The sequence below is a fragment of the Tupaia chinensis genome, unplaced genomic scaffold, assembly GCF_000334495.1.
Source record: "Tupaia chinensis unplaced genomic scaffold, TupChi_1.0 Scaffold000318_1, whole genome shotgun sequence".
NCBI classification, from domain to species: domain Eukaryota; kingdom Metazoa; phylum Chordata; class Mammalia; order Scandentia; family Tupaiidae; genus Tupaia; species Tupaia belangeri.
Window position 1 is genome coordinate 5,969,375 of NW_006159811.1, and position 14,225 is coordinate 5,983,599.

General features: G+C 45.7%; 1 long non-coding RNA gene and 1 pseudogene across 3 annotated transcripts in view; both read left to right on the top strand.

The window, feature by feature from the left end:
- Positions 1-5,325, top strand: part of LOC102503092 (uncharacterized) — a 13,497-nt gene extending 8,172 nt beyond the window's left edge. For all 3 annotated transcript variants that reach the window (XR_335008.1, XR_335007.1, XR_003549861.1), the window contains exon 3: positions 2,570-5,325. This is a non-coding gene — a long non-coding RNA (uncharacterized LOC102503092). The remainder of the gene's footprint in view (positions 1-2,569) is intronic.
- Positions 5,326-8,944: 3,619 nt separating this feature from the next.
- Positions 8,945-13,825, top strand: LOC114008306 (DNA/RNA-binding protein KIN17-like; annotated as a pseudogene).
- Positions 13,826-14,225: the final 400 nt, after the last annotated feature.

The window sequence follows — 14,225 nt, forward strand, 5'->3', positions numbered from 1 at the left end:
GCAGGAAATGTTACCTTCACCTCTTTAACCACCCAAGACACTTTGTTCTGAACCTCTTTCTTTTATGTGAAGAAACTCTAAGACTGACTTACTGTACAGGCGTCATTTTGACCCTAATCACACTACTAAGTCTTCCTCAGTATCAAATAGATAAACCATTGGCATCACCACCTGGAATTTGTTCAAAAGCAATTCTATCTTTCAATGCTCCTGGAAGCAGGGATTCCAATGCCAGAAGATCTGGAGCTGTAGTGAGGGAACCAGACCATTGGGCAAGCCAGGATACTTGAAAGCACTGTGTTCCTATAGCTGTTTACTCAACACTACTATGTACTGGAATAAGGAGAATTAAAGATTTACTGAGTAGGGGACTCAGGTTGATATTGCTATCTGGGGACCCAAAGATTCATAGCTCCTTGTTAAAATGCAGACAGAGGGTGAGATAGAAAAGGGACTTCGAGCTGATGTCTGGCTGACAAGTAGTCCAATGGGTCAATGGACTCACCCAGAAGTTATTCCCCCTGAGTGTATAACAGAATGACATACTTATTTAGAATAAGCTCCACATTGGGTCCTTGCTGTGTCCATGCAGAATTAACATGGGAGAGCTTCTGAAACTGTCCCTACCCCAATTGAGAGTATAATAAAAACTTCTGCATCCCAATGGGGGTGGCTAAGGTCAATGGCATTGAGTATCCAGCAAACAGGATTGGTGACCCTTGTCTCAGTTTGGCTCTAGTTTCCATCCTATGGGGGAACTCCCTCGGTAGTGGAGTATGATTAGACTACAAAGATCCACTAGGTATTAAGTCCTGGGTCACCACATGAAGATGACCAGATATGCTACCTGAAACTTATTTTGTATGAAGGACAAAGGGCCCAAGGTGAGAAGGTAAAGGCACACCTGGGTGTGTCCCAAACCCCTCATCAGTCAGCACCTTCGAAGGGAGAAGACAGCCCAGAGACAGAAGTAGGTAGATTGATGTGGATGGTTTTAATGAGGGTGACTACGTGTAAAGTTTTGTATCAGACAGTAACAGCCACAAAGAAGGATCCATTGGAAAAGACTCCATAGATTTCCATAGTTCTGTCAGGCTGAGATTGCACTGCAGAGACTGAGTACACTAAGAATTGTCCTATCTAATCGTTTCCCATCCAGTTCCTTTCCTCAGGAGTTACTCCTATGAAATGTAAAAACAATAAAGATTTCACCGCAGGTTTCTTTGCTTCCCTAACTCACAGACAGGCATAACCCACATTCAAGCTCCATATTTTACCTCCAATACACCCAAACTAACTCTACAGTGGAAGTTCCTACTCCTGCTAGGGCTGGATGCTTTTGAATGGGTGTAGCAGTCAGCTCTTCCTAGACCATAGACAATACAACACAGAAGAGAATCCAAGAGACTTTTCTTCTCACCTCTAGGGTGAGTAAATTGGCTACAGCTTGGTCAAATTCCACATATTTTCCTAAAATCCATCCTAATCAAATTTTAGAGCACTTAGACTCTTAAGTAGTCTCTCCTCACCTTCAGATTTTACCACTTCTTCCAGGATAGCAGAAAGTCTTCCGTAGTTTTCAATTGTCTTAGCCATTCAACGTTCTTTCCCAGACTTAGCTACAGCAGAAGAATTTGTTGGAATATGACAGGCTTTCAGAGACTCTAGAACTCAACCTCTTTGAAAACTCACCAGAAAAGCAGACAAGAAGTCACCCTGGGCTTTTCCAGGGTTTTTCTTTTTTCTTAAAAACAAAACACAACGAAGTTTTTGCTATAGGGTGGTGTGGTGCGCTCGCCAGAAAGACAGAGGAACAGAGAGACAGAAAGCAAGAAATCACTCCCCGGGGGGGAATGGCCACACCGCAGTCCCTTCTCCTCTCGGGATCCTGGGCATGCATGCACACACGCCCAGCATGAGTTTAAGCCACTGGGTCCAGGATTCGAACCACAGTCAACTACGTGGGAGTCCAGCAACATAGCCATTACACCAACTGCTGGTCTCTCCAGGTTTCTTCAATCCCATTTCAAAATAGGACCTCATGTCCACCAAGCCATCACATCAGTGAAATTAGATCATTTTGTGATCCTCAGGCTTGTTCATCGACCAAAGCAAAGATTCCTCTCACTTCATGCTTCTTGGGGCGTTCAAGTCTCTTCTACCACCTAGTTAAGTAAGATGGTACCCAAATTTGACACCAAGCCTTTGACAAAGACAGTGTAATGAAGAGTTTAGGCTAAAGCTGAGGTCTACTGCAATATTGCCTTGAAAATTACTTTAAAATAAAAAAAGACAAGACAAAAGCCAGGGTTCATTGCGGTGGTACAGGTGGTAAGGTGCTGTGGCACAATAATGGAGCCACATGGGAAGCCAGGGCCCGGGTCATGGGTCTACTTGAACACACTAGCTACACCATGATCCTGACTGGGAAGCGGGAAAAACGACCACCGTGTGTCAAGACCCTGTCAATGGTCTCTTTCCATTCTTTCTCATGAAAGAAGATAGTATTAAGAAGCCAGCCTTAATTCCGTTCTAGTTTCCAGCCACCATTTCTTTCCCCTTTCCACAGTGTTGTGCATTGCTGTTGAAGGAGCACTGTGCCGTGAGCCAAGTCTCTACTCCTTCAAGCTATGTGACCAGCTCCTCAAGAGACAGGGCCTGCTTCCAGAGTATACCAGCTAAGGAGGAACTAGAGTTGTCTCCAGACCAGTTTCACAAAACTCACAAACTCCACAAGACTTTTTAATAGCCAGTCACCAACTCCAGTCACCAGCCTTGTGACCACAGCCAGGTACAGTTCTTATCTTCTAGCTTGGGAGTTGGGTAGAGGAGAAATAGCATTGATAACCTTGGGCCACCACAGCTGTCACCTATAAACTATTAAAGGATCAATTCCCTGGAGGAAGAAGTACCCAGCTATTCAAACAAATTAGATGCCAGAGTGGACTGTTTTTCAGCTGCTTTATGGATTGGAAGATTCAGAAACAGTGAAGGTCCAAGCTCCCCGAAAGCATTTGCTCAAATTCCATTCCCCCATCCTATCCAAGACCTGGACTTTGGGGTGTACTGAAACAGCAGCCTGGAGCCATAGACCCAGAGTGTGATCAGTCCTGCTTAACTAAGCTTAAACTTCCCACAAGAGCAAAGAGTCGGCCTAGATGAGGGTGACCTGAGAATTTGAAACAGTTAACTCTGACCACACCTACAAGCTTCAAGTGTCTCCCATGTGGGAAACGGATTCTAAGAACTCTAATGGGTAAGCATTTTTCATAAGTAGTATTATCTTTAGACACTTTCAAATTGTTTCCCAATACCTTGGGCTCCCTGGAACAATAGGTCTAAGTTCTGCTTACATCCTCCTCTAACCACACCTAAAATGGACTTTTTTACTTGGCTATATCAAGACTCCACAAAGAGTCAAAAGCCTCTCACTTGGCTAAAGCATGTAATACCAGCTCCCTGAATGCAGATTGATGGGAAAGGGGTCTTGATAGTCAGGTCATGTCACCTTTAACAAATTCCTCCAAAGCAACTAGCAATAGCCTTTCCCAGCCGGAGAAGTTTTAGTTCACCTGGTACTAGTATCTGTCACTTAATTGTCACCTTTTTCCATTTAACTTGAGACTTTTCCATTGCTTAGTGCTCCTCTGAGCTGCTTGTTACAAGAATGAAAATAGTTGTCTTCAACTAAGGGAAGTTGCAGGTACCTTGTGTTACAGAGACAGCTATGGCCAGTCCCCTAGTGTGACCCCTGGCCTCTGGCATTGAGAGGCTCCAGGCAGAATCCTGAAGAATGAATAGAACCTAAAGTGCTCTTGGCACAAGTGGGGAATTTCAATTAAGCCCACCCTAACATAGTCGAGTTTTGAGCTAAGGAGCCGAGTCTCAGGTAAGCTGTAGAGGACATAACAGATTGAGCTGGGTGGAACCCCGTGGCCAGAGAATAGTATGCGTACCAGGCCAAAGCTCAGAGCAGCAGCCACACAGAAGCAGACGTGGGTATGGCCAGATTTCCACTGACACAGAATGCTGCAGTGTTCCAATACTGACGCTTAGAGAAGCTCGTCTTTTCAGCCCTTCCCACACGCCACATATGGTTCTAGTGGTCAAAATTGTCTCCTCCAAAGCTACCATCGTATTGCAATTGGAGATCTAGAATCACATGGCTCTCAGTCCTACAATGACACCAAAATTTCTGAAGCCAGTTTCACAGGACTCACTTTGGTTGAGCCTGTGATTGGGTAACTAGTAGAGGGAACTTATTTTACCCTGCATTGGGTGAGAAAGGTGAACTTGGTTCGTCTCCGCTATTCTCAACGGAGAGATGTCTTTACTAAATAATCTTCTGGATATTTATACACGTGAAGTGACACATCAATTGATTTTTCTACTTTCCTTGTTTTCTAAAGTGATTAACAAAAGTTGTCGAAACGGGTAGAGGGCTAGTGATTCAAAGCAGCCGTGTTAGGTACTTAATATTAGAATCCACATGGACATCTGACTAAGTTGATGGATGACAGAATTAAGTCACCTGTAGATCAGTTTCTGGGATTCTTACAGCAGAGAAACTTTGCTGTCAGTAAGACTGACCTGCTTAGAACTCTGCAGGATTATGTACCAGAAAGCAGGTTTTCTGCGTTAAACAGGCATAGAGAAGAGAAGCCATGCATGACTGTCCAGATCTTCACCCTGCTGAAACACCCCACTACTCAAACACCCCATCACTACTTAGTATCTTCACTAGCAACAAGACTCGGAGAAGCTGGGCCTTCAAGATCCCAGATTAATCAGTCAAGTGCTTTGACAGCCTGGAACACTCTGGACTAGATTTTCCGTGTGAAGGCAAGAACCCTTCTCTGTGTCCTGCTTCCCTCCCTATGGACAGTGGAAAGGGGGATGAGGGGGCACAGTGCTGCTGTCCCTACTCCTGTGCTTGTTCACTTTTAGGCTTGTTTTCTTGAAGCAGGTGTCTAGGCAGCATGATGAGAAAAATTATATAACCGATACCAAAACTGCAATATTAAACTGTGAGGTCGTCACAATCAAGACAACACATCATAAGTTCAAGAGCCTGTCATTAAGATGCCGATTCCGCACCATTCCCATAACAGGTGGAGTTTTGTCTTTCCTGATAAGCCCCAGGAAACTTCCCAATCCTTCCCTAATGGCCATCTAGCTAGCTAGATTAAATTTCCTCAGTATCCCAACCACAAGAACTTCTGCTGAGCAGTCACCTATCGGGAAAGTACTTCCAGGTCAGTCAACACTGAAGCACTTAAGATGAGGTTATTCATCCCCCCTAGCTCCACATCCAGGTGAAAGGTGAGCTTCAGCCCACAGGCGTTAATACCTTCAATCAGTCAGCTAAGGAAAGTGATTAAAACCTCAACTTCTTGGTGAGGGGGTTCAGAGCCACAGGACGTTTGAAGTTTGCTTCAGCTCTATTCTCTCACAAAGGACATTTCCTTCCCTCGAAGGACTCTAGTTTTTAAAAACAACCTATGTTTTCCTCCCATGGTTTTCCTCCAAGTCTCTGCCAAGACTGAAAATCTAGCTTTTGATCACTTTCTGCCTTTAGAATGCCTTTTAGACAGGTGTCTTAATGTGGCAGAATGTACATGAGTTCATGAGCTTGTTGGAGATGGGAAGCGAGAGAAAACTCCTTCATGGGGGATGGTCATGCCAGTCCCTTCATTCACTCACTCTTTTCAGGACTTTAGGCATGCACGCCCATATAACCGGCCTGCTTCTCAAGTCACTGGGTCCAAAATTAGAAGCAGGCAATTGGCCACGTGGAATCTAGCCATCTTCTCCACGCCACTAGACTGGCCCTAGACAGGTGTCTCTTTAACAAGAGGTTTTACAAATCCAATCAAAGCTAAGAGAAATCACTGAGAAACTGCTCAAGACAGATCCGAGCTTACTTTAGACTTAGAGCCTTTAAACCTATTTAACTATTTTGAAGAGAGGTTATACAATGTAAGTCAACAAAGAAAATAGTTTCATTGTGGTGTATTTTGTACAAGGTTAAAAGGAAGCCAATAGAAAAAAAGCCACTGCTCAGAAAGTAAGACTTCCACATGAGAAATCTAAAATCTGACGTTAAGCTTCTACAAGAACTCTTTAAAAACCCCAGAACAGTTTCTCCTCTATAGTTTGAAGATGTGCCTGATGACTTCAGAAAGTTGCTTCAACCTGAGAAGCATTTTCTGTTTACACAGGTGTACTGGTTCCCCTCCTTTGTCATTCTTAATCTGTTTTTTTTTTTAAGAATTTTAATTTATATTTTTAATTTGACCAGAGGGAGAGAGAAAGAGAGGTAAAGTGAGGAAGCAAACCACCAGGTCCGGTACTCAAACCATAGCCAGCCAGGTGTGAGTCTAATGCCCCAACTACGATGCCACCTGCTGGCCCCTTCCCTTGCTTTTTTTAATCTTTCACTTCTGAAGGAAGCTAACCAAAATCTTCCTTAAGATCTCCCAGAAGGTTGATCTTTGCCACCCACCCACCACCACTAACCATCAAAGATCCTTTCGGAGCATAGTATCCCTGTAGAACTTGGACTACATTCGCCCAGAACATTCCCCTCCACCCCATCAGAGCAGTCCTTAGGCTTGTTGGACTCCCTCCTTTTTATACTGAAAACCCCGCCTTCTCCTGAGACGCAGACCAATAGGGAGCCTAAGAGCTACTTCAGCTACAATTGACCTCTGACTGCTGACAGGTGAAAGCAGGCCTCCAGATATTTCAGGGCTTTCTCCTTAGGCTTCCTACTTTAAAGTGGCATAGCTCCCCTCCCTGCGTTTTTACTGCATTGTAAAGATCACCAAGTTGTTCCAAATGTATTTTGAGGGAATAATTTTTAAGTTACCTTCAAAAAGCAGCTGAATCCACTTCCCCTCCAGCACTTAGTCTCCATGTAGAAAATGTTTAACCTGACCTACAGAATTTGGGGAGGAGTATTGACCAAATGGTCAGCCACTGGTATTAGAGTAAAATATCCTTACCCTCCCAACTGCTTCCACTACCTTCAAGGTTCACTCTCTAGATCACTACAGCTGGAGAGCGCTTTCTAAAACACAAAACTGTCCCTGGATCCACATCATCTTCAAGCTGAACACAAAACTTAGCCAAGGCTAAATAAATAAATAACAGAAAACAAGGCCATTATTTGCAGGCCCAGTCAGTGGTCATTCAGAACCCATTGCTCTGGCCCATTCCATTGGTCCTGCCTCTGGCATTTCTCCAATGCTCTTCCCTCTGCTAGTACATCCTCCTCACTAGTCACCCTCCCCACCCACCTGCCTAATTCCCACTCATCTTGCAAAAGTAAATGTAAATTTTGTCTTCTTCAGAAAACATTTCTCTACTAGATTCCTGTCTTAGTCCATTTGGGGTGCTATAACAAAATTCCACAGACTGGATGGTTATAAACCACAGTAACTTATTTCTCATAGTTCCAGACACCAGGAAGCCCAAGGTCAAGAAACCAGCAGATTCAGTGTCTGGTGAGGGCTCGCTTTCTAGTTCATAGAAGGTTCCTCCTCCTTGTATCAGCACATGGTAGAAGGGGCCAGGCAGCTCTCTGGAGCCTCTTTTATAAGGGCATGAATCCATTCAGGAGAGCTCCACCCTCATGATTTAAGCACCTCCCAAAGTTCCCTCCTCCTAATACCATCACTTTTTTCTCTAAATCTTAAGTCAGTGGCAAAACAGAGACCAGTAGCCAGTGTGCTGTTCAAAACATTGACTGTTGCATGAATTGTTGGGGGTACAAATAACATGGTTACAGCAGTCCTGCTTCCAAGTTCATCTGGACATCTATTTCATCTGTGGATCTGATAAATATTTCTCACTCCCGTAAGAAGTATAGTAACCTTTGAGAGATGAATATTCAAAACTACTCAGTTCCTACAAATGATGGGAGGTGAATGAAGGATGGAATAGCAAGCAACAGCACTTGAGAACATTTCCCAATTCCTCTTGCCAACTTCGTAACCCATGGGTCTGTTACTTCAGGTTGTAACTCTTCCTATAGAACCCTAGGAACATGCCAACTTCCAGCCATGTTGAAACAAAAGCAGGCACCTGGTCATACGTGAGAAGGAACCCTGGCAGGACCAGCAGTTAGCATAATGGCTATGTCGCTGAACTCCCATGTAGCCAACTGCGGTTTCAGTCCCAGACTCGGTGGCTTAAACTCATGCTGGGCGCATGTGCGTGTGTGCCCAAGATCCCTAGAGGAAAATGGAGAAGGGATTGCGGCGTGGCCATCCCCCCATGGGGTGATTTCTCACTTTCTATCTCTCTGTCTCTCTGTGTCTCTCTGGTGAGCACATGCGCCCTATAGCAAAAACCTCTCAAAAAAGGAAGAAGGAACCCTGGGAATATATAATTCCAGGTATTCAGGTTGGTAAACATCAAGGAAGAGCCCTGGGAATCATGGTTAGGATTCTGAATACCTATTAGAGGAAACTTCCATGACCAGACAAGGTTATAACCCATTCACCAAAGTCTTGGGTCCCTAGATAATATCAAATAACAACTGGACGTCATCTATTACCCTCAGATGACTAAGGGGATGGATGGCTTATTTGTGTGACAGGAGTATAGCAGATATTCCTTTCAGCCTGCTAAGTGTTGTATAAAACCAAGAGGACACTGCTGTGGTTTGGGTGCTCCTCAAAAACTGTACGTTGCAAGTTGGTTATATTGCAAAGGTATTTAATAAGAAAGGAGACTCAATTTAATTTGAAAGAAAGTGCATCTCTCCATGGTGTCCCAGAATGTGGCATTCGGGAGTGACTGACTTTTTAGGATGTGGCTCTCATGACTGAGTTCCTGGAGAGGAAGAGGAGAGGAGATGAGAGGGGATGAGATGAGATGAGATGAGACCAGAACACAGAGAATTCCAGACAGATGTCCTGCCCACTGCCATATCGTGATGCGGTCTCAGCAGAAGTTGGCCCCCACACCTGGTATCTCCAAACTATGAGTTGAACAAAGCTCTAACCTTACGAGTACTCAGTTTAGTATTTTCTGTTATTAATGATAGAACAGACCAGAACAGATACCAATGAATTTCCTGGAGCAGGAGCCCTCTGCCTGTGGCTAAGTTTAGGCATTAATGTCCAGACTGGTTCTGTCCTAGTAGGGAAAAGAGCATGTTGTAAGAATTGTCTTCACCATTAAGTTTCAGGTCTGTGGACAATATCTCTGATCTTATTGTCTACTGAATTAATCCTGTTACGTTTCCACTCAGGATCATGCTTGGCGTTTGCAACCTCACCTTAGACAGGCAGTGTTTATTGCTGGAATGGTGGCCAAAGCTTAGTTTGAAGGAAACACTGATATTTTCCTGTAAGGCTGGCTCGAAGGAACTATTGGTTTTTATTCTGTGATCTGAATTCTTTCACTTCATCCTTGGTAAATAAAACAGAGAGGCCAAGTTTTGCCTGTTTTCCCTATAAAAACAGTAACTCCAAGATGACTAAGTCAACCTGAGAAGACTCTGAGTTGCAGGACACTGTTCCCAGGAAGGGTTGGGTACTATGTCTCTCTGATCAACTGAAGGAAATGCTGATGCATTCAGGTTTCCATCCTCTGTCATTAGACACAAGATCCCAAGTGTCGGGAACCAGCAGTTAGCGTAATGGCTATGTCGCTGGATTCCCACGTAGTCGACCGCGGTTCGTGTCCCGGACCCGGTGGCTTAAAACTCACGCCGGGCGCGTGTGCGTGCGTGCCCAAGATCCCGAGAGGAGAATGGAGGAGAAGGGATTGCGGCGTGACCATCCCCTCTGGGGGGTGATTTCTCGCTTTCTGTCTCTCTGTCTCTGTCTGTCTGTCTGGCGAGCGCATGTGCCCTATAGCGAAAACCTCTCAAAAAAAAAAAAAAAAAGATCCCAAGTGTCAGCATCTAAGTCTGTCTTTCTGTTGAGTGTCTGCACCCTATAGAAAAAAAAGAAAAAAAAAAAACTCTCTCAAAAAAAAAATTTAATTAATTCCATTTGTTATTATTATTTTTTAATTATTTATTTTAATTTATTATTTTGGCCAGAGAGAGACAGACAGAGAGAGAAAGGGAATGCGAGAAAGCAAGCTGGCAGGTTCAGGACTCAAACCATGGTTGGCGAGGTGGGAATCCAGTGCCTTTAACCACCACGCCACCTGCCAGCCCTGGCATTGCAATTTTTAATAACTTATTTTTATTGCATTTTACCCACTATGGCTCCATGTCCGATCAGAACCAAACTGATCCTTCACCAGATAGCCTGAGAGCATGTGTCTTGGTCATTCCAAGCTTCTAACTCATTGAATTAAAAGGATTTTCAACTATCTAGAAAATTAAGCATTTTACTCCTTTCACCCCAGCATTAGGCCCAGGTCCGAAGCCCTTCATACAAGAACAGGGAGGTTTCTTGGAGGGGAAAAGTTTTTTTTTTTCTCAAAATCCATCAGACCACAATTACCAGTTCTACCAATTTCCTAAATCTTGAGGAAGTGAAAAAAAACAATTATCCGTGAGTGAGAGGAGTAGGGGGGACAGTGCCAACCTTGAACCATCACCCCTAGAAAAAAGGCAGAAAGGGCACAAGAAAGTGGCAAAGGCCGTGGGGAGATGACTTCCTGGGGTCCAATCTTGAGTCTTCAGGTGGATGGAGATTTGGCCTCTGGATAGGGATTTCGGCTGTCTGGAAGCATGATAGACACAACCAGCAATTACAGCTTTAAACACAGCCGCCAGCAGGGGGCACTGAGAACCCATAGAAAAGGAAGCGTGCTGGCCTAGGAGGTGAAAACAGGGCAGTTTTTGCTCTCCTGAAAAGTTTAAGCTCCAAATGTGGATCATCCATCCCTCTTTTAAAGAATGAGGGAGATAGTCACAGAAGGGGCCACGAGTTCAAGATCTTGTGAGGGGAGTTCGTTCTCTCCAGAGCAGGGTGTTATGAAAGGGCCGCCCACAGCTTGCTCGCTCGCTCCCTGCCGGTGACCACCATCCTCTTTCTGTCAGTCGTATTCCAGCCACCAGCAACAAGAGTCAATAAACCATTTCTTTGTAAACAGCCCGGTCTGTTATTTGTGAGCAATGCGATAAAGGACTAGCACAGACGTGCTCCTGGAACCCATCAGCTCTGAAGGAGTCACTCCGACCAGCACAGGAGGGTTCTGAAAGGCATGGAGGACTTAAAGCACACCAGATCTCCCGGCCCTGGGCTTTCTCTTAAGTCTGCCCCTTCCCTTGCAGGCCCTGCTGAGACTCCTGCATCTCAGCGCCTGCTCCTGGCAGAAGCTCATGAGGTATTCGTCAGCTGAGCCGATTAAAGACCAGCTTAGCTTGAATTCGGCTGAGGGCTCAGAGGACCCTCTCCAGACCCAGAAGGAGTGCTGTGATTCTGCTCATCTGACCACCGCTCCAGGACTGCACACACGGTCCCCACCCTTCCCTCTACCTACATCCAAGTGGCTTCCTGTGGCCTCTGCGGCCAGGGCTTAGCAGAGAAGGTGCCGTATCCACTCCTGAGACCACAGAGTCACCCTGCACCCACATACCCTCTCCTCCCTCCACTCCTCCAGTGAGCTGCCATGGAGGCAGCCACATGGCCCAGGCTATAGCCCAGCGAAGCTCCCTGGCAGAACAGGGACCAAAATCTGTAAATCAGGCTTCATCTTGCCTGTGCAGACATTCCCAGTGCACCAGCCTGCCACCCTTTCCCCCTTCCCTCTGGCTTCCTGGCACCAGAACAAGCCAGGGAAGTCTTAGAAGCCTTGGGGTCAGTCCTTCCCAGGTCTCACCTCCTGCCTTCTCTCAGCTGGGATCAGTCCTGCCCACCCTAGCCAGCCCTTTCTCTTCCCTGGGCCAGGCACTGAGCTGCAGGGCCTCTCATCCTCCCTGCTGTGGTTGGGTGGGGAAGTCAGACAGTCGGTCTTATATCCAAGGCCGTCAACAACAGGATCAAATCCCAGGGACTTCTGAAGCTACACTGGGGCTGCCAAGTATGCCAGCTGTGCCAGGAGCAGTGCCAGGGTCCAGGGCTTCAAATGCCGTTGTTTGTCCTGGTCTCTCCCAAGACAAGCATTGCTGGCTTCAGAAAGTACTCAGCAGAGGGGCCACAGGTGGCGTGGTGGTTGGGGCATCGGACTCCCATATGGCTGTCCATGTTTGAGACCTGGACCTGGCAGCTTGCTTTCTCACTTTCCCTCTCCTCTTCTGTCTCTCTCTGGTCAAATTAAATAATAATAATAACAAATCAAACAAAAATAATTCTAAAATAAATGAGTACTCAGCAGTTTGTGGACATTTTTAAAAAGTGAATTCTGAAATGCCCTTCTAGGACTTCTCAGGGACGCTTTGGCTCTGAGTCCACACAACCTCACCAGTCACCCACAGCACGTCCACAGAGTGCTGCTCGGCGGGAAGCGGAGGGCGGTTACCGGGCGGCTGGGCTGAGCAGGCTGGTGTTCAGTGGCTGCCCGGTGTGTTCCAAACAGAGACAGGGACCCCGAAACCACCGGCAGGCAATGGGCCCTGGAGAAAAAGCAGCAGCAGGACCTCGATGGTGAAGACCAAGGGGCTGCATTTATTGATGAGTGAGTGAGACGAGGTCTGGCAGGGAAGGAACAGGAGGCGCCTATTTTTATGGAGCTAAACAGAGCATGGAGAAGAGAAAGTGACGTTCACACTGAGGAAAAGAGCATGCAGGTCAGCAGCGATAGCGTCTTCCAGGTCAAGTTCTTTGGGACCGAGTGCACTGAGCACCACAGGGTGCAGCATCAAAAGCAAAAGTGTCATCCCAGAGCTCAGCTCAGCCCAAAGACAAGGAAAGAAACTCTACCCTAGACAAAATCCTGCAGATTGAAGTGGAAGAACTGCCCGGGCCCTGCTGGCTCCAGCCTGAAATCTCTGGAGAGAATGAAACCAAAAATCAGGAGAGCGATTCCACAGAGAAAGGATATGGGGAAGGCAGTCATGGCCCCTACTGCTGTTGTAGTGGCTGGTGGAGACCTGCTGAAACAATCAGACTCACTTAGTGACCGTCATTCCTGCACCAGGAAAGAGAATTCGAATTGTTAATCAACCACAGAAGAAATGCAGGCATCGCAGAACGTATCAATGAGAAGACTTTTCCAGCCACTATAGTCACGGAAACTGGTCCTTTCGAAGTGATGCAAGAACACAGAGGTGACCAGGTCCAGCACCCACAGTGAGACACGGGTTCTTGTCCCTCACTCATGAAGAAATAGAGACACTGACACAGGGAATAGGTATAGCAAAGCAGAGTTTATTGAAGGAGAGGGAAGGAAAAACAGTTCCCACAAAGAAGGGAGGGGTCCTGAAAAGTGGGTTGCCAAGGAAGAACTGAGGGGAGGGGTTTTATTTTGGTCTGGAGGGCTTTGTCTGCGCTTGTTCTAGGTGGGGCTTGTGCGTGCATTCCCCTGGTGAGCAGCCCGTGCTGGATAGGTCCAGGTATTCTCCTGATTTTGGAGTGGGTCCAAAGGGCAGGAGATTCTTTGTTTACAAGCTTTAGGCCATGAAAACATTATCTTATCTTCTTCCCAAATACAGTGGGGCCTGGAAGAAAAAATGCTTCTGTTTTAGGTATAGGTCACGCTGTCTAGGTCAGTCACTGAGACATCTCTGCAAGCCATCTCTCCCGAGCAAGCAGCTGAGCTGCTGTGTCTCCATCTGAAAACTTAAGCCATTTTGTGATTCTATCTTGGGCCTATACCCTAACTATATTCTTAGGGTTCCTCCCTGTCTCCTGCCTCAAAAGGATGCAGAGTTGAAAGACTTCCATATGAAGACATGTTTAAATTCGTCTGAGTTTGAACAAGTGTGACTAACCCGTTAAACTTCTAAACGTCCAGTTGGTTTTGGCTAAGGCATTATGAGACTGTACTGTATTAAGATACTTCTTTTGTGTAAAACAAATTAATTCATTTTATTATTGTGTAGTCATTTTGCTAAATTTACCAAAAAAAAAAAATCTATGTCTTATGAAGTATAGAAGCTATGTAATTTTATCCCTCTTCTTTTTGTTTCCTTTGCAATATTTCACTAATGATCTGTTTATTTTTATTAAACACTATTGTAAAGCGTCTATTTTTTTGTTTTGTGAAAGGTCAATCAGCAAACTCTGACCTTCCATCTTTGGCTCTGGGCGGGTGGAGGCTGTCTGAGTGGTAGGGGAAGTAACCAGGTTCTCCTTCCCCCAAGCCACACC